The sequence below is a fragment of the Tyto alba genome, unplaced genomic scaffold (assembly GCF_018691265.1).
Source record: "Tyto alba isolate M040663 unplaced genomic scaffold, T.alba_DEE_v4.0 Super-Scaffold_18, whole genome shotgun sequence".
NCBI lineage: Eukaryota > Metazoa > Chordata > Aves > Strigiformes > Tytonidae > Tyto > Tyto alba.
Genome location: NW_024881280.1, coordinates 28,575,081 through 28,602,414, shown reverse-complemented (window position 1 = coordinate 28,602,414; position 27,334 = coordinate 28,575,081).

Sequence of the window (27,334 nt, the reverse complement as noted above, 5' to 3'; positions counted from 1 at the left end):
GTATTTTAGAAATATATGCTATATTTCTGTATGGAACATCAGACACTTAAAACTTTATTTCTAATTCCACTTGCTAGATACCTGCTGCTGAGATCAAAACAGGAAGCAACATATTTGTTAATTATTGCATATATAAAAACAGTTACTTTACATCAATATATTTCATACATGGATTATATCTTCCTTTTTCCCCTCTCTGAAGGAAGAAACCCGTCTCCTTTCCAGCTGTACATAGTAGTACATAGCCAAGAGAGAAGAAAAAAGTTTAAGGTTTGCTTTATTTACTTCTCTTTTACTTGGCAGAAGTGGAATGACAATTAAAAAAAAAAATAAAATCCAGAAAATCATATTATTTCCTGGATTTCAATACAAGCTCCCATGCTGACATCAATAGCAGATGACAAATTACAGATGTAAGACACCTCTGTCACAAAGATCACCTTTTCCAAGGAAGAGTAAAACAGGTTCTAAGTATCTTTAGCAAAACATCCTGCCATTAATTTCCACATAAGAGATGGTCAGACATCACATGGGCAATTCCCACACAGGAATTAGGAAAAGACACCAGAATTCGATTCATAAAAGTAAATTGCCTCAAGAATTGACACCAATCAGAAATCAAGATAAAGCAAAAACTCACGAGCTGCTCACGGCTCCCTTTCTTCAAAAACTTCTTTAGTCAGGATGTCACATAAAACTAACAAAATAACAAGCACACCCCAACACAGAACAGTTGTTTACATTCACACACTCATTCTTTTTACTCCACCACCATGTCCAAGGTGTTCTAGAAAAGCCTCAGTCTATACCCATTTTATCCTCAAGAATGTTACCTTACTCTCAAGACTTTAATTTAACCTCCCACATATCTTAAAAAAATAGTTCCATCTGCCAAAACATCCCTTTTTCCTCTAGGAAGAGCTGGATCTGGTTTCCACTTTTCTTAGATATGTCTCATGCCACAATTCTCTTCTAGTAACGAGGATTAATTGGAGCCACCTGCCTATATTTCCCTAGGTGTATGTGTTCACTCTGTTCCAGGCATCAAATAATTTTGTTATACTTACAGATAAAAAAATTTCAAACTATCAATTTTGCAGTGCTTCAGCACATAGTCAGAAACTATTTACACCCAAAGAGCAAAAATCTCTTAAAGAGCAAAATATTCCCTGTCCTTATAAAATACAAGCCATAGAAAATCAGTGTTTAAAGAATTATGATATTAGATTATTTTTATAAATATTGATGTGGGCTTTTACCAGTGCACTTTTACCCATGCACTTTTACCCCCTTTTTTTTATATATATTTTTTTTGGAAGAGACTAAAGGCTTATTCATTATATTATTTAATTTCTAGCCATGAAATCAATTCCTCAAACCACTTTTTTACACTCCTGTATTTGAGGAGATCCTTTCTAAATTGCAAATACCTGGTAAAGGTAAGACTACTAGATTAGTCTTCTATAAGGAGAGAGATTTTTTTTTTTTTCAATACTGTTTTGTAGTTTACTTACCCTTTAGTCAAATGGTTCTTACATATACAGTGGATAATTAGTACTCTAACAAATTACAGTAAAGGACTACTACAAGATACTAAATAAAAGACAGTAATCAATATAACTAATATTTAAATGCACATTTTAACACATAAAATAGAAATAAAATATAGAATAAAATAGAATAAATTATAGAAGAATAAAATATAGAATGCTAAAGCAAAAGAGAAGTTTTAAAGCTATTTTTGAGGTTGAATACATACACACTTTGAATGAATAAATATGTTTTTATCTTGTGTGATTCTTTTAGTACTTGAAAGAAACTGATATTTTCCAGAAACATTCAGTAGTGACTTCAAGAATTAGAATAAACAATCTACTAAAAAAAATCTCAGCTGCCATCAAAAGGAAACTATATCGAAGTGAATATATTAATAAAACACAATGAAATTTTAAATAATTTTGAATATTTAATAAGATTAAATAAAAGGCAAAAATACAGTTGCACTAACAGAACTGATAAGTAAGGATATTTCTATGAATAATGCTGTTTGTTCTTGTTTTGTTTTTTTTTTTTTTTTTATTGTCTCTTCTGATGCCATTTGAGGAGGGCTCTGGTCATAGACCACATTGTCATAGATATCAGTTCACAAGAACATCATGACCTAAAATTTCTTTCAGGTAACAAGTATTTGGATTTCAATAAATATGAGGCAACAGTTGAAAAGCAGGGAGCAACCAGAGACTCATTAATCATACTATTTCCAGAAATAATTTGAAGTAAAATTTTATAACAAAAAAAAAATAAAATCACTCTCTTGTTTTGACAAACAAAATTGCACTGAAAGGCTACTTTTAAAAGCACTTTTACAGGGATTCTGGCATTGTGGTATTGGCTAATAATTTAATACTTGTCAAAGTTTCTATCGCCTTCAAAATCCCATGGATAATTTAAAGGAAAGGGATAAGAATGAAGATAAAATAAGAGTATAACTAAAGAAAATATTTCCAAAGCAAAAAATATTTTTTTGGTTCAAATAATTTTTTTGGCTCAAATTTAATCTAATTGAGTCTTGCCACAGTGAAATCAGAAAATAGGTATGAAATCATATTAATCAGACCTGAACAAGGCTGAACAGCTAGTTCTTAAGTCTCTGAATTTAGCAGTAGATAGAATGGACAAGATTCTTCCAACATCATCTTTCTTTTCTAATATGCACGATTTTTTATACCTTTGCTTTCATTTTAATTTCATTACATACTCTCATCAGACTACAATGGAATACAAAGGGATTTTAAGAAAAAAATCAGGGTTTATTTTTACCACAAGGAAGAAACAAGTTTTTTCCCTTGGCCAAGTTTATTTAGTATATGATCAAATCTTCACTATATTTTCAAAATACTTATTTAAACGTGGTTATTCTAGGAACTCAGGTAAAACTTGAAGCCAATTTAAAATGGATAGTGAAAAAAAGGCTTGAGTAAATACAATGAACAACTTAAAATGTTGAAGCAGTATGTTCATTTGAGCAAACAGTTAATGAACCACTATCCATTGACAAAACACTAATTTCCTCTTATTTTAAACTAGCTGAGTAAAATTTTGAAAAACAAGAGACATATACATGCTGAATGCTTTTGGAAGTTGTCTTGATATATGATTGGATGCCACTGGGAAAATTACATAAATACCAGAAAAAGCCAGGTGTCTATCTCATTGAATTTATATCTGGTAGAAGACTTTGGAACACAGTTTCTACCTGAGATAGCTATTCATATTTAACAAAAGTAGGATCAGTAGAAATATCTACCTACCCATATCTCATTCTTCAAGAACTCTTTGAAGATAAAGGTAGACTCTTACAAATCAGACTTTATTTTTCTCCAATATGAATTCTGTTATTCTCAGAAATTAAAAAAAAAACAACACAAACAACAGCAGTTTTAGCACATAATGATGCATATACTGCTTGTAGATCTGCAGGTATGACTGAATTGAGTTGTACGTTAAAGTTTAGACCAAAAGGATGTCTAGCAGTTTTTTCTGTTTCCAAGTTTCGTTATTTTTTACAACATAATGCAATTCAGAGTATTTTGAATCTTAATGAGGCTGCTAGTGTTGATTATTCTCTAAGAATACAAAAATTAAACAGTGAGAAAATTTTAGGTAGGAAAGAATATCATGAGAATGCTTAACAATTCCCTATCGTATCTAAATGTACTGTTCACATGAGTATGCAAAAAATGTCAATTTAAAATACAGACTGCAGCTTGAGATGAATCTAATTAGAAATACTTCATTTTCAGAAGAGCCTTCTGGGATCCAAAATTTTTTATTCATTTTAATTCACTATGAATCAAGGGAAAGGTTCATCACAAATAATTTTCTGATTTGTGAATCACTTTCTAATCTGTGAATCATGAGGAATAAAAATGTAATCTTCTATGGAAATCAAGAAACAATGGAAGTTATAATGTTAAAATACAACTTAAAAGCTATTTCAGAACAGTTAAGTGTTGAGAATGAGGCAGTGCTTATACATGTAGAAAGACAGTAGAAATAATGTAACTCTTGCACACTTAAGTAGTTTTACAAAGATAAAGTCAAATGTGTCAGCATTCATGTCTTCATCCACTAACATTTCTGATTTAAAAACAGGATTTCATGTAAAATGCCTACAATAGTGTAAGTCTCCTGCATAAAGACTGTGCCAAACACAGTCATGGCACATTTCAATTTTTATTGATATTTCAAGTGCATTTGGTGCTAGCAAATATTGTCAGTGTCATGACTCGGGAATTTATAATTCTCTGGGTAGCTGACGTGTGGATACAGCTGTCCGGGTTCCAACTGCCTTGTTATTTCCTCTTCCATTGAAAAATAATCTTGATGCCAGAAATATATGCATGTGAGAGTGAGCCAGAGAGAGAGAGAGTGCATAGGTGTATATGTGCATATGAAAGAAAAGGGGCAGATAAAAAATGGAATGTAGAAAGAAAAGGAAAAGAGAGGTGTGGTATGCAAGGGAATGGGGCGCAGTGAGTTTATTTATATCATCTAATAAATAAATATAAATTAATAGAAGTATATGCAAATAGAATATTAATATGTTCTACCTGAATCATGATAAAAACTTGTTTTATTAAATTATCAATTTTAAAAAATTTGATAAAAAACAAGAATGTATGTCTGAATCAGATTCTTGATTGGCATAAAATTTCTTCCGTGTCAATACACTAATTTACAGTAAATGAGAATATCATCAACTACACCATCATTCTCATATCTCTATTCAAATGACTGTAGCCATTTTCAAGGCTTTTACTCTCACAGTTTCCACAGATGTGATTCATATTTGGCTTCTGAGACCAAAAATTTACATTTCAGAATTCAAGAATTGAGTAATACTGTCTTAGAATATTTGATTTGGATACAAATCCAATAATACTCTTCCAGCAGAGACATCAGAATTTTGATCTTGGACTGTCCAGCTTTAATAGAACAAATAATGTCAAAAAAAAAACAAAAACAAAAACAAAAAAAAAAAAAACAACCAAACAAACAACAACAAAAAAAACAAAACAAAACAAAAAAAAACCAAACCCACAACATTAAGTGATCTGTCTTCCATATGCAGGAAAAAATTGGAAGTTATCCCTGACTTAAATCAAGAATATTGATTTATCAATTTTATTCTCTAATCCTGAAGTGATTAGAGTTACACAATTTAGCAAGAAAACTTGTCCCCAAAATTAAATGTTAAAAAGCTTCTATATTGTCTTATTAAGTAATATGTAACTTGTTAACTAACATCCATCTGAATCTCCCCATCACATTTTAAGAAGGCCACTTTTTAAGAGGATCTCATTATGCATCTTTTTTAGAGAAAACTTATGTACTTGAAGATTTAGCTACTCTTTACTAGATTTTTTTCTAGAACAATACAGCTTCTTCCAGCAGTTCTTTGTAAGTCTAGCTTGTAAGCCATTCATCACTCCTGTTTTTCTCCTCTGTGTTTTTTCCAATTTATCTGCTTATTGTTATACAACCACATCCCAGTTGTAGAATAAGTCCTTCTAATTTTCAGTCTCATTCTATACTTAATATTATCACCTTCCTCTTTTTAGAAATCATTTTTATGAAATCCCATCTTCCGGACTGAAGTTTGTATCTTTAATCCATTGCTATTATTCTGCTCTACTTTCACATTAATTTGCAAAGAATTATGAACTTGATGCTTTTGACAGTTTTACCCCTATACCTATTTACAAATGTTTGCTTCCCTTTACTCAGATACATCATTCACATAGTAAAACTTAAGTTGTCTTAGTGTTTAAAAAGAAAAAAAAAAATGCTTTCAGCACTGTCTTAAATAATTTACTGGTAGGCTATGCCTGTTTATAATGCTCATTCAGTAGGCATATTCTCTTTACCAGAAGGCCATGTCCTTCAGATAATAGATGTCTGAAATAAGGTGCATCAGTCTTATTCTGTCTAACTATGATATTAATTTGTTCTATTCCCCATTTTATTTTTATTCAAAAGCTTTTAACAGGTCTGCTTCTCACTTTCTTCTGAGCTTCACAGAAAACATAAAAATTTTTGTCATATAGTAAAAAGGTTTCTTTTCTCCCTACCTGCTTTTCTGTATCACTGATTTAGGCCATCAAGTCTCTGAGAGGCCAATTAAGCTTTGTTTGTACACTAGGACTTCTGGTCACCACTTGCTCTCAGTACACTTTGTGCTAGTGCATAGATATCGAATATATCTGGTAAATTACCCCATTATTCTTTTTCCTACGAGCTATCTAATAATGTAAAAAATATTATCTTAAAATAATAAAGAATTTATCTTAAAATATGAAAGAATTTGCTTACCCATCAACCACCAGTCTGGTGTAAGTAAGATTCCTCACATATGGCATCTCCAAGTGGAAAGCTGGCTGGGGAGGGCTGCTCAGGAGCTGACTAGGCATTGGTCAGCAAGTGGTGAGCAATTGCATTGTGCATTACTTGTTTTGTAAATTCTAATTCCTTTATTATTATCACTATTGTTATTATAATAATAATTATTATATTTAATATTATTTTCTTCCTTTTCTGTCCTATTAAATTATCTTTATCTTAACCAGCTAGTTTTAATACTTGAATTTTATTTTTTTCATTCTTTTTTCCAATTCGTTCTCCCACTGGCTGCAGGAAGTGATCGAGTGGCTGTGTGGTGCTTAGTTGCTGTCTGGGAATAAATCACAACACACTTAACAGTCACAGTGGCCCAAAGGAAGATCTCTATGTTCCCTATTCTTTCTTGTATGCTGTAGTCAAATGCTAACCAAACCCTCCCAGCCTGCAGTTCTTACTCTCACATGTGAGTCCTGTTCCACTCGTGCATTCCTGCAATTCCTGTTTCATCTTTCCTTTGCAAACTAACAGACTTTACTTGGGATTTAACCTTTTACGTACTAATATTTCACTGTCCCGCCACCCTTATTCTCTTTCTCTACAATAAGCTTTCACTGTGATAGAATAAATAGGTTTCCTTAATGAAGCAGTTACAATATTGGCACTAGTCATTCTTGGAAATTCTGTATATTCTGTTCAGGAAGTGTTAAACTTTTCAGAATTTTAGATTAAATTCCTTGTTTCCCAGAAGTAGATTAAGCTCATATTAGTCTGTGATTGTTTCCAAGCCTTCCTGTATTCTGACTGTTGGGTCCCAGTGCATCCCCCTTCTAGGAGCTCAGCTGGCTGAGTCAGTTGCTTTGTTTATAAGAGCTCTTGTGAAGAAAGCTGGAAACAGGGGCCTGCCCCTCCTTTCCCTTGGAAGCTGCTTGTAAATTGAGAATTTATCACTGCCCCAACCTGTGTTACATCTGTGGTGGTGCAATTCTCACCCCCTGGGCTGCTTGGTGCTAGGTGTGATTCCACGCGCCTCCCCCGGGCTATATGTCCACCTGGAGAGACAGGGACCACTAGTGGCAGTGAACCAGAACATTAAGGTGCCCCTTTAACGAGCCGGGCTCCTGCCCCTCCCTATCCCTCGGAAATGGTTATCACAGTCCCTCATCTCCTAACAGCCTGGCACACCTGCACCTGGGATGTGATCAAATGAGAACAATAAGAGTTGGGCATTCATCAAATTCTTGTGCAACTGCTCGAAGGTCCCAGAATGTTTCATTGTTTGAGCTGGGCCTGAGCTAAAATACATGACAAAAGCCAGTTATCTTGGACCCTATAAACTGTGGCTCCAAGTGAGACCCTTTGATCTCTCCTGGATTGCAGTGGGTCTGACCAGCATCTCCCCTGAGCTGGGATGCCTCTCAGGTATCAAAAACCTTAAGGTGTCATCTGTTGCCAGAGCAAAGTCAACCCGCTTGAGTCTCAACTATCGCCCGTTGAGGAATGCCAGGGCATTGTGAGTATTTGCTCTAAACTCAGGGAGGGAATTTTTACTTTGAGCTAGCTTCTTTTACTCTTTATCTGCCTATTGGTGCATATAGATATATACTTCAACTGGATCTGAATGCTTTTGTCTTGTGTGTATGTGTTTGTATGTTTTGTGTTTGTGTATGCACATGTATATATGTTTTGATTTAAGATACCATATAGTAAGTTAGAGTGAATCTTGTCATCTTAGAATCTGTAAACTCACTATTTTTAATTATAACATTTTCCTGAATTATTTTGTACATATTCAAGCCAGTTAATGATCAAGTGCTGTTAGTTATTAACAAATTTTGATTTGTTGTTAACTCATTACTAGGCTAATACTTTCATCCTTGACATCTCAGCTGTGTAGCAGCTATGTCTGTGCCTGATCCTGCACCTCCGTGAACCTGATCCAGACTCACTGGTTTGGCTTCCTGGCTTGGTCTTGGGCCTGCCTGGCTGCTGCAGACTTGCTGATCAGTCTCTGGACTCGATCCTGATGCAGACTGGTTGTTATGAGTCCTGCCTTTTTGTCAGTAAGGTCACTGCTCCCACCTGAGCTACTGTCTTGCTCACCTTCCCTTGCAGAGCAGATTATACTACCTATCTTCCAAAGCAGAATTAGGATAAGGATTTTTTTCCTGTGACTTATACGCATATTTAAATGTATTTTTGCACGTGACATGTTATCAGTTTATCAACCAGAATGTCAACTACCTTCAGTTCTTGTCTGTAAAACGTCAATTTAATTAAGAGGGATTAGATCCATTAGAACTTGAACAAAACAAATCCTCTATTGTAGGTACCTTTAATTTCACAAATGAAGACATTATTATTATAAGGACTTCAGTCTAGTGATGTCCACGTAAGTAGTTAATGGCAGCTTAATAGTTTAATAAGGAGCAGGTATAAGTCAGTGAAAAAAAAAAAAAAAAAGTTTTTCTTATCAGACAGATAGGCAGTATTGCTGAAGACAAAATAGGATTTTTAAGTCCAGGGAGTTTTCTTACTATGCTTTCAGTGTCCAGTTCCCCTATACCTAAAGGTCTTTGGTCTACAATTGAAAGAAATCATACCAACAGTCTTCCTGAAATCCAAAAATTATTAGATCTGCCTCATTTCACTTGTCTGGAGAATCAGTTGGCAAATTTTCTTATCTGAGAAAGAACCTTATCAGATATCAGTCCTCCAGAGCACAGTTCTTCTTGTTCATGAGTTATTAAAAAGACAGCAACATTCTTACACTTCACCCAGTCATTCAAAATGTTAAAGCTATTTGTCCCATCACTAGTTTCTGAATGGCAATAATGAGTTTAGATTGCTCTCCATAATTCTGCTTAGTACTTATTAGAATCTCTTGGGCACTTACTGCATTAACCTTATTGATATGTGGAGTTTCTGGAAAAAGTGGTTCATAATCCTTGCTCCAGAGAAAACATGTTTAAGTTAATACAGAATAATCAATTAGGTATCTTGGAAGAAGACACCTAAACAGGCGGACAATCATCTAGGTATATTAATGGTGTCTCTCTTGAGACAAGACAGATCTAGTTGTGGCTCCTGGTTAGACCAGCAGATTTCATATCTAATCTTGCATAAATGGAATTCCTCATCCAGATGGTGAAGGTAACTATTTCTCCAGCTCACAGAGGCAGGGAGTTTAGATACATTAAAGCACTCATTATAGTTGTAAGGGTACTATAAGAAAGCGAGATATTAGCCCCTGCACCTTGTAAATTATTTCATATGTAAGAGCAGACTTGACTGAACTGAGCAATAAAGCTGATTATTACAATGACACCAGATATGTCCATTTAATTATTTATTTCTTTTTACTTGTCCTCATTTTTCACAATGACTCCTTTAGCCAGAGTTATTTATGTGAGGGGACTGAGAAAAGAGGTCAATAACAACTATACAGATGTGTGAAATAATAAAGTAGTCATGGTTGTGACCACCTATGGATAAATAAAATTATTGACCAGTAGTGGTTGCCTGACCTGTATCCATCAAAAAATCAAACCCTGTACAGGTAGACAGCAGGGATGTATCCTAGAAAAAATAAGGAATACATAAATCTTTGATGATGCTTCATGTTGCTTCAGGTAATTGTGACATGGTATGCCTTATAATACTGTACACATCACCCAAAATTGATTAAAAGCAGTAGTAGCTCATGGCTTATTTGTTTTTAAAGTAGATAACCTATTGGCTACTAAATAACCTAGCCTCACATTCTATTGAAAATAGTTTGGAGTAACTGGGTGTTTTATGACAGACTTTCTGATGTAAAGTCTTATCATTGGTTAGTTCTCTAGAATTTAAACATGAATAATACCGAATAAACAATTTTTAGTAAATCTAAAAAACTAAGGTAAAAGTAAAAGCCCTATTCCAAAATTTTAATGAATGGTTCAAAAATTGAGTTTAAATGGTCTTTATTTTTCTGTAAATGCATTTTATAAATTATTGGTGTAATAATCTAATAACATGTGTAATGTTATGTTGGTTTAACCTATATTACATTCTGTAGGGCTTTTCCCTACATGAATGTTATTAACAGGAAATATCAATATCTCTAGGTCATCAAGGTTAGCTTCCTACCTTCACCAAAAAGTATACTGAAAACACACTACATATCTCAAGCTTAATTACTTCCTTGCTGTCTTTATTGGTAACTCAAATTACAGTCGCTAGAGATTATATAAAGTCCATCTTTTTTCCAGATGTGTTTTATCTCTATGATATTAATAGCAGAAACTGTTTCTAACTGTTCTATAAATAGCAGACATTCACAAAGTACTTCCATCTACAGTTTTAGCATACAGAATCTTAAATTAATGCATTTTCAAGGTTGCTGTTAAAGTTCTAGTGCCTTACTTTCAGAAACTATGAAAGTCAACAGAAATGTTTCCATTTTCTTCAGTGAAACAGATCTCAAAGTCCTTATCTTGTTAAGTAACATCCTTGCCATGTACTAGAATAAGTTTATGTAGAAAGGAAGGGCATTTTCATATTTATGAGGTTCTTCATTTGGTTAAATCTGGAATAAAGGAGTTAAACTATAAGAGATCTATGGGAATTTTTGAGATGCGAAAAGGAGAATACCATTAGAATTTTAATTCTGCCTACTTTTAGAGCATGTCCACCTTCTTGAATTTAGAAATCTGACTATATTGGGGTAACCTCCCTTTAAGATGAATTTTTTAAGATTTTAAATTCTAAAAGCTTTGTGCATAGCACATTGATTTAATTTTCTGCTTTTATATTTTTAATTTGATTTTCCAATTTCACATTTTATATTTTCTGCTTTTATATTTTAGTCTGATATTCTTATATTGTAAGTAAAAGACAATGGACAGATGGATGGACAGACAGTGAAGAAATAAATTAATATTAGCTCAACCTGGTCTTTTATAGATACTTAAAAACCAAAACTCCATTAAAATAAATATTAAACATTGATCAGTAGAGGTACCATACACTAGGCAAACTACATTGCTAACTTCACTTCTCAGTGACTTTGGCAGATTTTAAAACCATGTTCCTTTATTACCAGTAATTAGAAACTGAATTTAACTGATACAATTTGAGTTACTTGAAAGCCATTATGATAATAAAATGTGATGTGATTTGGGGAGGTTGTGTTTATACTTCTGACTTTGGGCCTATGTAGGTCTCTTTTTCATTCCTTCATAACTGGATATCTGTCTTTTATTCATGGAAAATGTATTGAGAGTTTCTTGAATTTTAGCTCGATTTAGCTTGGTATGAAAATCTCATTATATAGCCTTGGTTAGTCTTCTGCTTATAAATTTGTAGTCATCTAGTGAGGGTGCAGAAACAACACCATTAGGTGATCTGTTGCATGCTGTGAATAGCAAATGCCAGTGAATACACAAAGCCAGCTGTTTACAAGTAAGCTTCAGTGAAAATTATTCTTTCATATTTCTCAGTGAATACCTCTGAATGTCGAAGATAATAGAAAAAACCCCTCCAAGTCAGGTCATGAATGATTCACTAATAATGGAATAATGTAAATTAATAATGGATAACACCAGTAACAAATGCTTCAAACATTCCTAGTCACCTTTTGCAGACCTACAAATCAAAGCTGCTTTCACTCTGTCACCCTCATGCTCTCTGACTGTACTCCTTTACTTCCTCCACTCTGAAGTAAGACTGAGTGATTCTCTTGCTTTCAGCTGGTCCCAGTGATATAGAGGCACACAGGAGAATTTAGCAAATCCCACGGGGTTCATAGTCTTACAGAACTTTTTTTCCAGGAGCTATGATCTTCGTTACAAAGGAGGGAGGGGAACAAATAGAATAATGTTGTGGGAAACAGAACACAAACCCTTCTCTAGTAGTTGAAAGAAATTAACATAACAATGTAGGGAAGGAGGAACAGGGACAGTAGTAGACATTGCTTAGTTACACGTTCAAGTCAGAAAGGACAGATGCCCATAGGAAGAACTTCAGCAGAAATGAGATGACCAGGAAACAAGTGCTAGCAAATGTGTTATACTCAGTTTTTTTAGTAAGGTATTGTTTGAGCTTAGTGTTAGCAAAACAGTAAAAAATAAAAAGGATGGGGTGCTCTTTCTAATTAATATAAAATCTACATGAATATGTACAGTGCCCTGACTTCTGCAAGGACCACACAAATTACTGCTCAGTTTGTTCTTAAGAGTCTGCTTATCTATCTCTATCCTTCAGTTGCTGTTCTCTCGAGATTTCCTAGTTTCTGTGTCCCATCTATAATAGGTTTTCAATCTATAAACCAGATTAACTAATGTGTAGTAGTTATGGGTAAATCTCACGCTTTGTAGTACCTACACTGCCTCTTTAAATTTGGAAATAAACTATTGCCCAGACTCCGAAAGGACTTTTTGCTTGAATTAACTACCCTGTAATCTGTAGGAAAAATGTAACTATAATAATCAGGGAAACAAATAGACCACATAATATTAATAAACTATTACAGACATCTCCCACATTCTTCACACTTGGCTGTCTAAACAAATCAATACAAAGGGAGAGATCTAGTTAAGGCTGGGATGAAAATCTAGTGCTTTCTCTTTAAAGCAAGTCAAAACATAACAATTCCACTTTATCATGTATAGTGTGGTTCGTATAAATTGCATCCCAGCGGCTTTATGGAGGTAGATAATACTATTCCAGAGTAAGATAATAATAATGGAAAGAGAGACATGGTGTCCATAGTCACATTCCTCTTTCAGTGGTGTAAATTGTAACTAACACTACTGAAATCAATATGCTTTACACTGATACAGAATTACTCAGAGATAAGAATCAGGCCCTGGTTAGGTGGCGGAGGAACTATTTATTTTCAACTGAAAATTGCAATGAAATGGTAAGTCAATGAGGTAGAGACACAGGAAGGCAGTTTTCAGATAACATGAAATTAAGTGAAGAAAGAAAGCATAAAGAGGCAGCAAAGCAACATGGACGAAGTCTATCAGTGTTTTTAAATTCAAGAGGAACAAATGGAAACTACATAAAATGATCATTGGAAAGATATATGTGATGTTCTCACCATCACCATCAGTGGGAGCATTTAATCAACTTCAGAATTTCACTCTTTGCATCACAAGATGGGGACCTGTTGCTGGTGTACAGAGAGTGCTCAAGGTAGCAGAAAAAGAAATAGACAAGAAATAATAAATGTTAAAGAAGGGTTTTAGCTAAGACATATTAGATTACTTATAGACAAGACAAAATTAAGGAGGCATAAGATGTAGTATTTCTTCAGTACATAAGAACAACAGTAAACTTCTAAATTTGTGTGTTTTCTTTATTAAAAAATAATAAAAGAAGCTAAAAGTAATAGCAGTTGGAGGTTGAAGTAGTACTACCTTCTCTCACCAGCTGGAAGACCTCTTGCTAACAACCACATATTCCATTTTGTAGTTCTTTATTCTTATGTGGCCACTAGAATATATCCATCAGTGCTGATCCCTGATGCTGCTTCACCACATCATATTTAGACATTCAAACACAGAACACACACAACAAATATATCCCGTAGTTACCTACAGAATAATGTGAATATTTGTAAGTATGTCCTTTTTCTGGAGATACGACACAAGTAAAATATATGTTTGACAAGTCTAAGAAGCAGCCCCTTAAACAAGAGGGAGAAATTTCCAAATTTGTTTATATTTAAGGATAATTTTTTTTTTTTTTTTTTGCAATATTAATTTCTCCTCCGGGCATTAGCTGGTTTTTAAATTCAGGTCAGATGATTACTCCTATAGCCATTGGCCAAGGGAAAAAACATTATCAAACGACAGTGAAGATTTTCATAATTTATTTCTAGAAGTTCATGTTGGTTTTGCCAACTTTTATTTCTTGTGAGCTTAAAAGTACTCTCTTTTCCTTGTTCAAGATGGAAAGGATACGCTAAGAGAGTCTTAAAAGTTAACAATTACCCACCACGCTTTTTGCATATTATCTGCCATTTTAGGAGTGTGATGAGCCTGTCTCTGGAAAGTTTGTTTCTAAAAAGTCTCAGCGGCATTCCCTTAAGAAAGAATGTGTTTGGGAGAGCAATACTTTTGCCTGTTGGCCTTGTTGAACAGAAACCAACGCATGTACAAAACCAGGTCAGCAGATGTAATTGTAAAGACTATCAGGCCACAGAGAGAGGAATGCCCCAATTGCCCAGCTATCTGTATAGCTCTAAGGTGTGCCGTTGAGCACTGCACTTCGCTTTGCTCACATAGAGGTTGTGATACCGCAAGCTGTGCAGTGATAATCTCTCTTGTGTTTTAGCCAATTTATGTTTCTCCAAAGTTAGCGGTACTTTAGCTATTAGATCTTTTATTCTTTGTCCACAATGGGGCAATAATCAAGTGAAGATGACAGCTTTGTCCTGCTCAGAGAATTCTCCTGGCAGCCCCCAGGCACCCTGCAGAGAAAGAATTAATATATGACAAACCTTTGCCAACATTTGGCACCTTGATGTTGTTGCCTAGCCTGTTTTCTTATTTAGATGGTATTGTCAGCTTTTCTGATGGTGTTGGAGATGCTATGTAATTTCGCTGCATAAGGGAGAGGGAAATCCATTAGCATTCGAAGCCTGTCAGAGAAGATTGTGTCACTAGCTAGTATAAACTGCAAATGTGCCAGATAGGTCAGCAGAAACTGAAGTGGCAGGAGGCTGCAGGTAATAGGGTTGCATGTAATTTATCCTCTTTATTCGTTATAGAAAGCTGATTCCCTTCAGGAAAACATAAAATGCACACACGGAAAAGGTTATGCTGAAATAGAGCAAAATACAATGCTTAGGCTAGACTCTCAAAGGGCACTTAGGTGCCAAACTACCTTTTTAAAAGCCAAAATGCCCAATACATCAAAACCTCTAAAGGAGCTACTTCCCTCAGCACCTGAATTTCTGCTGAACTGTGTAACACTTAAGAGCTGCATCACATCAAGTCCTAGAATTTGCAAAGTCCTCGAATTACATTTAGTTCAGAAGTTGCAAAGCAGGTATTTCCCTGCTAGATCTAAGCTAGTAGACATACTGAGAGAATACCTGATGATGGGTGAAGAAGAATTTGTTTTGCCCAGATTGTTTTGCTCATATAAGACCAAAATTCTAGTTTCTCCATAGATGATATGAAGGAAGAATTTCATCTGGGCTTTTCTGTTTTTTTTCAAGAAAGTTCTTGAATAATTGAGCACCTGGAATCCTGGGATAGGTGTCTTTGTTTCTTCCCTAGTGAAATAATTCTTTGCATGATTTTTTTTAAGTATTCAATAGGCAGTGGTAGAAAAGAAAGACTGTGTAACTTGGCAATAAAGGCATTCATGTGGAAGAGTCAGGCTCAAATCCTTTCTCTGGTGATCATTCAGTCAGTTGCAGAAAGCAAAGCAGCTTCAGTGGGACCAACTGACAGAGATCTGCCTGACAGTATTTTAATAATCCTGCAGTGAAAACTTTCTTGAGTGATGGGAGAGCACAGATCTCTATTGCAGATCTTCAAAGAGGAATCTGAGACCAATTTCCTGCATTCCAGATGACTGTACTGGCCACATAAATGCTTGGTAAAGGACAGCCAGGACCCTTTGATATTTTGGGAAAGAAATGACCTCATTTAGGTTGCTAACTCTGTGATGATGTTCCTCATTATGAATCCCAAATCTGAGAGTCATTTCTCTAACCCTGCTAGGTGATCATTCCCTTTGGGGATGATCTCACAGTATTTCCTACAATTTCCTCAACATTTCTCACAGAACATGGACCTATCTGCTTGATTTTTTGACAGTCAATACCTAACCATATTTATGCATGTACAGAAAGCATAGACTGTGCAGACAGATCAATGACTATGTGAAATTTCTTCCTTTCTATTCTGTCCAACAACAGTTTAGAACCTCTGTATTGCAGCCATTGTGAACTGCTCTTAAGTCTGAAAGTCATACAAGACTTTCTAAGTACAAAGTGCCTAACTCAGGGTTGGGAATTTCGCTATTCATTAGGAAATCTAAAAAGTTGTCATTGTAGTGCTGAACATTTGTTCTTGCAATTATTCTTGCAAACTGAAGTCTTAATAGCACGTTAAGAAATTCTTGACATTGGAAGATATACTCCACTGGGTTCTTTTGCAAATTATACCTCTTCTTCCATGAGAGGAATGTTTAGATTCCAGAAAATATAAATAAAAATGGGGTTCCTTTATTGTTGTTATTTCACGGTGAGCATTAAGATTCGTCACTGTGGAAAGATTAATTTGACCCTTTACAGTAAGATATAGCATTTGATTATTTAATTACTGTAACTCTTACACATCTCTATCCATCCACTAATGAAAATGTGAATATAATAATTTATTTAGTTGTCATGGTTTGAGCTCAGAGGGCAACTGAGCACCACACAGTGACTCACTCATTCCCACCCAGTGCCGAGAAGGGAGAAAATAAGTAAAGACCTCGGATTTGAGATAAGGACAGGGAGGGATGACTCACCTATTAGAGTCACAGGCAAAAGATAGACTCATCAGGGGAAGAAAAGAAAGAATATAAATTTAATACAGACACTAACAACAACAGCAATTAACAGAAAGAGTAGGACAGTGAGAAGCATTACCACATCTTGAAAACACCTTCCCTCATCCCTCCTTTCTTCTCAGGCTCAGCTTTGCTCCTGGTATCTCTACCCTCCATCAACTCAGGGGACAGGAAATGGAAAGTTCAGTCAGTGCTGCTGCTTCTTCTTCTATCTCAGGAGTTGGGGGGACTTCTGACATTCACTTCTTGCTCCAGCGTGATCCCTTTCTCACAGGAGACAGTCCTCCACAACTTTTCTCCAACTTGAGTCCCTTCCACAGGATGCTGTCTTTCCTGAGCTGCTCCAGTGTGGGCCACCCCCACATGTTGCAATCCTCCCAGAACCAAGCTACAACAGCGGGGGCTGCTTCTTCCCACAGGATCCTATCCTCCTTCTGGTACAACCATCTGAGACAGCATGGGACATCCCACAGACCACAGTTTGGCATCTGCTCCACCTTAGACCTCCATGGGTGGCAGGAAGGGGTGGCCCTGCCATCTCACCGCAAGATACAGGGGGGTCTGTGCTCCACTGCACCTCTCCCCCTTCCCTCCTCCATTCTTCCACTGACCTTGGTGTTCACATAGGTGCTGGAACTCCTCCTCACAAGTCTAACTCATCCTCCCAGGTCCCTTCTTAAATACATTATTGCGGAGGTACAGCTAATTGGATCAGCCCCAGCCAGAGGTGAGTCCAACTTGGAGCCAGGGGAGCTTCAAGAAGTTTCTCACAGGGCCCATTGTTGTGGCCCCCTCCCCTTCTACCAAAAACCCCAACACACACTCAAACGCAGGACAGTAGTACACTTTTACATTCATAAAGTGACATTAGGATGATAGCATGTTGCTAGATATTTTCTCTAAATCTGAACAAGAATTTAGAAATCATTGGTGCTTACAAGCTACAAGTGGTAAAACAGAGTGCCATTAAGATGTACTAAACTCATTGCTGTTTGTATTGCCCCAAAGCTCATACTTATTTTTTTTTCTGATTATTATATTATCTTCAGCGTTTTAGCTAACACTTGCCAATCATAGTCCTGCCAAGCCTAATGCTAATCATAGCTTAGTTTACCTACTTGTTCATATGCACATACACGTTCTCCCCCGGTTTTTCTCCCTTACAGACACACACAAAATAAATACACACACACATAAGCTTTATATGTGGAATTCTACTACCAGTGGATAGAAGTATAATTCTATGCTAATGGCAAACAGCCAATGCAACTCACTGTCTATATGATGCATCTTACTAAAAACTGTGGCATGCTGTATATCCCTCCTGATAGATCAGTTCTGAGTTGTCCTGTCTGAGACGTGGTCAGGGCCAGCCTCTCTTCAGCAAGCATTCTGCAGTTACTTTGTTCTGCTGGAGAAGCCCCAATGTGATGGTCCGAAACTGCTTAAGAGCAGGTGTTTCAACTTACACTATCAATACATAGTTTGGTGCACAAAAGACTCCCTTTAAATGTTTTCTTTTGCTCATATTTCTATTTCAGCTACTAATTTTCATGCTATTTAGACAAATTTTCTACCCTCTCCTAAATTTGAGTCCTAGTTTTATCGAAGTTAATCTCTTCAGTCTTCTCTAAGAGTTCAGAAATGTTCTTTTCAGTCACAACAAAGTCTTAATTTTCCAATAAAAACAAAGCTAGCCTCTTTCCCTTCTTTCTGGGTATAATTTTTAATTATCTCCTTGCTCCTAATTCTGAAAATAGGATTAGTAGTCCTTTTTTGTCGTGGACTCACCAATGATTAGGTACATTGGAAAAGAGATCCAAATTCTGGTAAATACGATAGCCATCTCAAGCTAAATCTAACAAAATATGTGGAAAGCTGAAGTACAGCCTCAGTGTTGTTTTTAAACAGCTAAATACAAATTTAAGATTTCCAAAATCTTTTATTTGTTATTTTCTTTCTCTTGGGGAGAGGAGGTCTGGAATTAAAGTGTTGGGGGGAGCAGGTGATGATGCAGGAGATTCTTAACCTTGAAACTTTTCTGAGTAATTTGCTTTTCACTCTTGGCTGCTCAACATTAGTGCAGTACAATTATGAAGATGTAAACATCACAAGGGCACATGGCACACAGCCTGTCACAATGAGTTAAACTTGAGTACCCGATTCCCTGAGCAACCATGGAGAGAGAATGAGCTGCCTCATCAGGAATTCAACTGTGTCAGTTTAGAGGGAGGTGAGGATGGGAGGAGTTGATCCATCAAGCTCAGTCATGACCCTAACCAACCTTCAGTTTTCTACTTTCATTCAGGCAGTAGAAGCAGATCATAAATGGACCTGTCAAGTCCATAGTCAGATGACCTCTGCTAAGAGAGAACCTAGAAGATATTTCAACCTGTACTTAAATATTCTTGAAACACTTTTTTTTTTGTTTTGTTTTGTTTTTAATCCAGTACAAATGCTACGATTTGTTTGTTTTAAATGGCTATCAATCACACAAAGAATCAAATTGGCTGGAGAATGGAGCATTTAATTATTTTGTTTTCCACCATTAGTAAATCTAAATTGCGGTATACTACAAGTTTGATAGACCACTAAGATGTGTGCATTCAGGGTCCTTCATTATCATGTTAACCTTCTTTCTCCTTTTTCCCTGACATAAGACTTAAATATTTTTAACTGAGAGAATAGGTGCTACTGATTAGCAAACAAAATCTGGACTTTTAGTGATAATCCTGTATTAGTATCTTTTAAAAATCTATGCAGAGGGCACTTTGCCGAATATATCGAAATACTTAGAACCAGTACTTGAGATACTGGGCAATTCTTTCAGTCTAGTTCTTAATTAATTAGCAAGTATTCTGTGTTTTCAAATACCTATGAGAAATAGGGCCTTTCTTACCACATTTTGGAAAAAACTAATTCTCATCTCATTTAATGGTGGTGTCATGTCAAGATAACTTCATTGACCTCATTAATGACTCATTAAATACAATGTTATGAAAATAACACATTAGCAAAAATAGAAAACTTGCTGGCAGGATAATACAATTTTTTTTGTTACTGTTTTTCCAATGCTTTTTCTCATCCAGATTGTTTCAGCCTAGCATACACACCCTCCTTCTTTCTCTCTTCATTTGTTTCTTTCTGTGCATGCCTGTGCATATATTGTCAGCCTGTACATATATTGTCATCATATACATGGCTAGCTATATCTTAAAATAATTGTATTGCTTGAGCTATCAACCCACAAAACAACAATAAATCTTGCATAATTATGCTATTCAATCTGCAGTCTTATGGTAAGCATCTTGGTAAAGTAAGCTGAAATTTTGTTACACCTATTGTTACAGTTGCTCTGATATTTATATTGAGTTATAATGTAAAACAACATTTTAAAATATAATGATCAAAATTCAGCCATAATTTCTGAATAAAAGGGTATTTACTTCCTTAGTTTAATAATTTTCAAGATAATCAAACTCTTGTTTGGAGATATTTAAGAGGTGAGAAAATGCCACATCAAAGCTTCTAAAAATAGCAAGTAATCATACTTAAGAAGGACTGTGTTTCTCCATAAATTAACAAGAGTTTTTTGGTTTTTGCATGGAGAGAAGAGGAGAGGGAGAGGAGAGGAGGAATTTCTCAATGCTTAACTACGTTACTGTAAGAAAATAAACAGCAGAGAAACAGAAATGAACCGGCTGAGTAGTTCTACTTGGGTTTTGATCAGTTGACCTACACATAGATGTTTTCTGAACAAAAAAAAAAATGTTATTATAGTAGGTTGTGAAAATTTTCTGTTACATTAGCTTCATTACTGTAATTAAAATGTGGCATATTTTCTGTCAAAGTGAAGTTCCATGACAAAAAAGAATGAGTTGTTTAAATGATATGTTATGCACTCAGATATCTTGGGCCTATCACATTTATGTTCATGACCAGGTAGGTTTCCAAAGAGACATCATTTTCCATTCTGGTAGTCCAGGCCAAGTGGTTTGTTCTCTGCCAGGTCACAGTGTTTCTAAGGTGACCGGATCTGGAATGGAGCTATCAGGCGGAGGGAGAAGGAAGCCAAGGGCCATCCACAGAGCAGATACACAGAAAAAGTTGCCAAATGGGTCTGAAGTAAATCATGGATCATGGAAGGGTCAAAAATCCAAGTCTAAGGTTCATGTGGCAGCCTTTTAATTTCATGCACGGTGATACGATAGAAGAGCAGGTAAGGAGGGAATGCTGATGCCCAGTAAAATAGGTCTGTCACTTTCAAAGCATGTCAACCAGGAGACTGAAAAGAAAATCAGCTTCACCAAAAAGCTGTAGAGCCTGGGAGCTCATTACCTCCTGGAAACTTCCAGTTCTGGTGGTTTTATGCAAGTTTTTATTAGTTTTTCTATACATGAGGTGCTATAATTTTGGAGTTTTAATCCTGTGGGGACTAACATAAGGTATCAAAAACCAATAAACAAAAATTATGTTTCATGAATTAGAAGTTCCACTTTTCATCCAGCTATAGTTATGATTGTTATATGACTACGATGGTTCTGCTGAATTTTATCTTCCTCAGCAATCTTCTCTATAGAAACAGGCAAGTGGAGAAGGAAAAAAAAGTTATTTTCCAGCAAATTACTGCTGTTCAGTGACACAAAAACAGCTTCAATTAAATGGTTAGAAAAAAGAATGTGAATTTTATCATTACAGGTTAATTATTTTTCACCATGATACTTTGCATTGATTCATTTCTTGTAGCACATTGTATCATATGTTTTGAATACAACTAAGCTTTAGCTTCTGTATACTGTGATAATCTTCTAAATGTCCTCTCTTCCAGATCTGATATAGTAACAATTAATACTGCCCTTCTTTGAGCATTGTTGCTATGCTGTTATTTTTTGAAACACTTTCTTTAGTACTGCTACCTCCAGCACTGGCCTACCCTGGTGATGAACAGATGAGCACAGTAGAAATATGACAAGCACAGATATTACTAATGTACCATTTTACAGAGCTTGTGGAGGCTGAATCATGATTCACAAATGCTTACTTAAACCAAAATTAATTTCATTTTTAGGAATAGTTTTCCTTATCCCAAACGTCAACTGTTTCAAGCTTAAATGGAAAGAATCTCCTTCACTGGTTTTCTAACATGAAGTGGTGGATGTGTTGTTCTTAGGGTTTTTTTAATTCTTCACCAATGGGGACACTAAGGACATTCATTGTTTTCCGTCTTAAAGAAGCATTTACAATCACTTGCATTTAATATTTATTTATGTCTAATGAACATTTTTATTCACAGCCCATAACATGTAATGGGGTTCTGGGCACTGTCAGAGTGTGCTTTTATTCTTATTTTAGGCTTGACATCATTTTCTGGAATGGTGTGCTTTGACGTTTCCCAGACAAAGCATCCTCTATGCAACTTGCATTAAAATTCTTACAAAATTATTCAGTAAATTGTATAAATAGATTTCATAATAGCAGTTACAAAAGCTTATAAAAATATTGGTGAAAGAAATATAAACAAACCACACTTTGTCTACTAATCTCAAAATAATACCATCTAAATCTCCACCTCTTTCTAGCTGACTCATTACTGCTCAACTAAACACTTTGGCCAGGAATTTGATATACCTCCCATCTCACAGTCAAAGGAAAGAACAAGATAGATTGCAAATCAACTTTTATATCCCATCACATCCTTATCATCATTCGACTTCCTTGGGGTATAACATATTTTAAAATTCTTCTTTCCTTACCAGAGTTATAAACTTTCAACCTATTTGCTGTTTTGTGGGCTTATCTTGTTTTGTGTTTTTCTGTCACTTTCATGACATGCATGTGCAACTACACTCACGTTTGTGCCTTTTGTGGTCACACCATTCACATGCTTATGTAAAATGCTTACACACACTGCCTATATATGCCATCACTGTGCTAAAAAATAGAGAAGGGCAACCTCTTTGATGACTTCTTTTGGAAAATTAAGACATTGAAGTAGTGATAGTTAAAAAGCGCATCTCAGAAGAACATGGACTGTAGTGTATAACTAGAACAGAAGAGAATTTAATCTTTGCTTTGATTACAATTTCTTGGCAAATAAATTACACTGCCTCAATAACAGCAACCAGTTTCTGCATGGCACTATATGTAGTTAACATAAAATCAGCAATAATCAAAAAATCTATAAACAAATTATATGGGAAAGTAAGTCATATTGTTCCCAGTGAGTGTTTGACCTGGTAATTAATAGATATTTTAAAGCAATTTACCATTAGTCACTCAAATCACTTATTCTAATCATTTATTCAATCAGAAGTATGGACATTTTGTGAAAAATAAGATATTAAGTTTTCAGTTGCAGACATTTCCCAAATAAATTAATGGTTTAATCTTCCAGAGTGACTGTTTCAGTGAGAGGATGTTTTCTGCTTAAAAAGAAATGTTTATTTGTACTCAGAAATCTACTCGAGGAATAAATTGATGTATCCAAACTGCTTTAAATACAATTTTGTTAGTTTGGATTTTACCATAATAAACTTGGTTAGTATTGTCATTTGGAAAACAGGGAGACTTAAACTGTAATTCTGAGAGCATTCCACCTCCTTTTTTTTTTTTTTTTTTTTTTTAAAAAAAAAAAAAAAACAACACACTATATTTTGTGTGGTTAATATGAGAAAAGAGGGTATAAAACTGCACTGTGTTTGTGTGGCAAGGTTTTGGAAGCAGAGCGGGATACAGGACTGGCTTCTTTGAGAAGCTGGTAGAACCTTCCCCTATGTCTGACAGAGCCAATACCAGCTGGCTCCAAGACAGACCTGTCACTGGCCAACGCCGAGCCCATCAGTGATAGTGGTAGTGCCTCTGGGATAATGTATTTAAGAAGGGGGAAAAAAAAACCCTGCTGTTCAACAAGAGCTGTAAGAGATGAGTGAGAATATGTGAGAGGAACAACCCTGCAGACACCAAGGTCAGTGAAGAAGGAGGGGCAGGCGGTGCTCCATGCACCGGAGCAGAGATTCCCCCTGAACTCGACTGTGAAGACCACGGTGAGGCAGGCTGTGCCCTGCAGCCCGTGGAGGTCCACGGTGGAGCAGATCTCCACCTGCAGCCCGTGGAAGACCCCATGCTGGCACAGGTGGATATGTCTGAAAGAGGATGTGACCCCATGGGAAGCCTATTCTGAAGCACACTCCTGGCAGGACCTGGGACCCCACAGTGAGAGAGGCGCCCATGCTGCCGCAGGTTTGTTGGCAGTTCTTTTGACTTCATGGGGGGGACCCATGCTGGAGCAGTTTGTGAGGAACTGTAGCTCACAGGATAAATCCATGGAGGACTGTCTCCCATGTGAGGCACCCCACACTGGAGCAGGGGAAGTGAGTGAGGAAGAAGGAGCAGCAGAGACAACAGGTGATGAATTGACCACAGACCTCCACTCCTTGTCCCCCTACACTGCTGTAGGGGAAGAGGTAGAGAAATCAGAAGTGAAGTTGAGCCTGGGAAGAAGGGAGGGGTGGGAGGAAGGTGTTTTAAGATTTGCTTTTATTTCTCATTACCCTACTCTGATTTTATTGGTAATAAATTAAAATAATTTCCCCGAATTGAGTCTGTTTTGCCTGTAATGGTAATTGGTGAGTGATTTCCCTGTCCATATCTTTACCCATGAGCCTTTTGTTATATTTTCTCCCTTGTCCAGCTGAGGAGGGGCAGTGATAGAGTGGCTCAGTGGGCACCTGGCATCCAGCCATGGTGAATCCACCACAAGAGCATAGAAAATATATCCTTTATAATGTATTATATTCAAATGATAAGTTGGTTTAAATGGCTCAGATTTGCATCATTCTAGAAGACCAGAAACAACCAACAGGTTTTTAATAATTTGTGTTCTTTGTTGTTATCCTTTATGTTTCAACTTTTAGTCTTTATTTTTACATTTCTTGCCTCCCTCCCCCATGTCAAATGGAGCAAAAAGTATCTTTAAGGTATACAAGAAGCCACAAAAACATATTCAGTCTTGGAGTAATCTAAAAAAAAAAAAATCTACATGGTACCAACAGAACAGTTCTGAAGCCAAAACTTGACTAGTATATACTTAATTTACCTAATAAAATATACTGTGGTCATTATTTTTACTGCAATAACTGTGCACTGCTCAATTCCACTCCCTCTCTGGTAAATCCATTCCAATTCAAATATAAAAGATGTTGGTATAAATTCTTCTAATGTCTATTTATTCCTAATTTACTACTTTTAACACCTCCCTTCTAGTTCTAACCTAAAATATACCATCCAGTCTAATTTTAAAATAAACTCTAATCAAGTCAACTGGTTCAGCCATGTCACCTTTTAATCACCAGAAGCCTATTCCTAGCAAGGTGGTTTGGTTAAAGGTCAAAACCCCAATTCTAGTTAAAATAAAATTGAGAAGTTTAACAGAAGTATAATTTTGAGGTTCAGACCACTTTGGAATTATGTCATACTTATGATATCTTGCTTTCACCCTCAGTGAAAAAAAATCAAAGAGAAGAGATTTTGTATTTCATAGGACAGATAGCACTTGGACTGGATTGACAGCTCTTGCTCTGCAGCTGCCAGGTTCTAATTATACCACCTGGGCACAGAATAAGAAATTGCACAGTTGTATGGAATTAAGAAGACTCAAAATGTACTCCATGTAGACCTGAAGAATCATGTGGATATCAAGGAGTGCTCACTGAAATTTTCTAATGGTATTGGAGCAGGGAAAAGGTAAGGATAATGTCTCTGGGTATAACTATTATTATCACTGAATTCAGAAGTGTCAAATCATAATGTGCCTAAACTGCCATGGTAGGAACTGACCAGATCCAGGTTATACCAGTGTTCAAAGAATCTTGCAGTGTCCTCAAGTCATGTTCCTAAAGGGAAGTATTTTGTACAATGACATTGTAATGGTAGGTATATGAGGAGTGTGCAATGGGAAGACAAAGATAAGAGTCATAGAGGTATCGCTGAGCTGTAGGATGTAGTAAGGTTCCTTAGTCTTTATTTTTTCACTGTCCCTTCCACACTTGTCCTGGGTTTGAGTGAGTGGTGGGGTTTTTTGGTAGCAGAGGAGGGGGCTATACGGGTGGTCCCTTGTGAGAAGCTTCTTGAAGCTCTCCTAGCTCAAAGTCAGCTCCACCTCTGCACCAAAACTGAGCCAATCGGCTGCACCTCTGCAATAACGTATTTAAAAGAAGTCAGACTTGTGAGGAGGAGTTGAGGTGGCTGTGTTAACACCAAAGTCAGTGGAGGAATGGAGGAAGAAAGGAGGGGGGAGGTGTGCCGGAGCAGAGACCCCCCCTGTATCCTGTGGTGAGACAGCAGGGTAGCCCCCCTGCCACCCATGAAGATCTACAGGGGAGCAGACATTGATTTATGGCCTGTGTTTTGTTTCACCTGGATGATCAAGGTGCTGTGCCTGAAGAAGGCTGGGGTTTTGTAGGAAAAGGTAGCCCCGCTGCTGTAATTCAGCACTGGGAGGATTGCAGCATGGGGGAGTGTCCCACGCCAGAGCAGCTCAGGAAGGGCTGCCGCCCGTGGGAGGGACTCCAGTTGGAGAAAGTTGGTGACACACAACAGAGCAGTGTGGGGAATGCTGCGGCCCATGGGAGGGACTCACATCGGAGGGAGTTTGTGGAGGACTGTCTCCTGTGAGAGAGGGACCATGATTGAGCAGGGAGAACAAGTTCCAGAAGCTCCCCCCACTGAAGATGGAAGAAGTGGCAGCACTGACTGCACCCCCCCTTCCTTGCCCCTGCGCTGCTGTGAGGAGGAAGTAGAGATATCGGGAGAAAAGCTGAGCCTGGAAAGAAGGGAGGGGCAGGGAGAAGGTGTTCTCAAGGTGTGCAATGCTTCTCACTGTCCTACTCTATTAAGTGTTGTTGTTAGTGTCTGTAATAAACCTGTGTTCTTTTTTTCTTCCCCTAATGAATTTGCTTTTTGCCCATGACCATAATGGGTGATCTGCCCCTCCCGGTCCTATCTTGAATCCCAAGCCTGGTTCATTTGTTCCTTCTCATTGCTGGAAGAGAAGGGTGCGTGAGTGGATATGTGGTGTTTGGTGGCCAACCAGACTCAAACCACAACAACACTGCACATGTTGAAATGGAGAACTGATAAGGCCATTCATACTTTTGCTTTTAATCATTTAGGCTGAACATGCTTTTCTTTAAGACAGAAATCATGAATCTAAGCTCCAGAGGTTACAGAATTTTTTTGGATCAATAAACATATGCTAACCAGCAGGAGGCAAAAGATCACCTCCTTTCAGAAGAACTCATCAGCCTAGACATCACTGCGTATTAATGTTGCTATATGGCTTTGAGATTGAAACTGTTGTCATGTCTAATCAGCT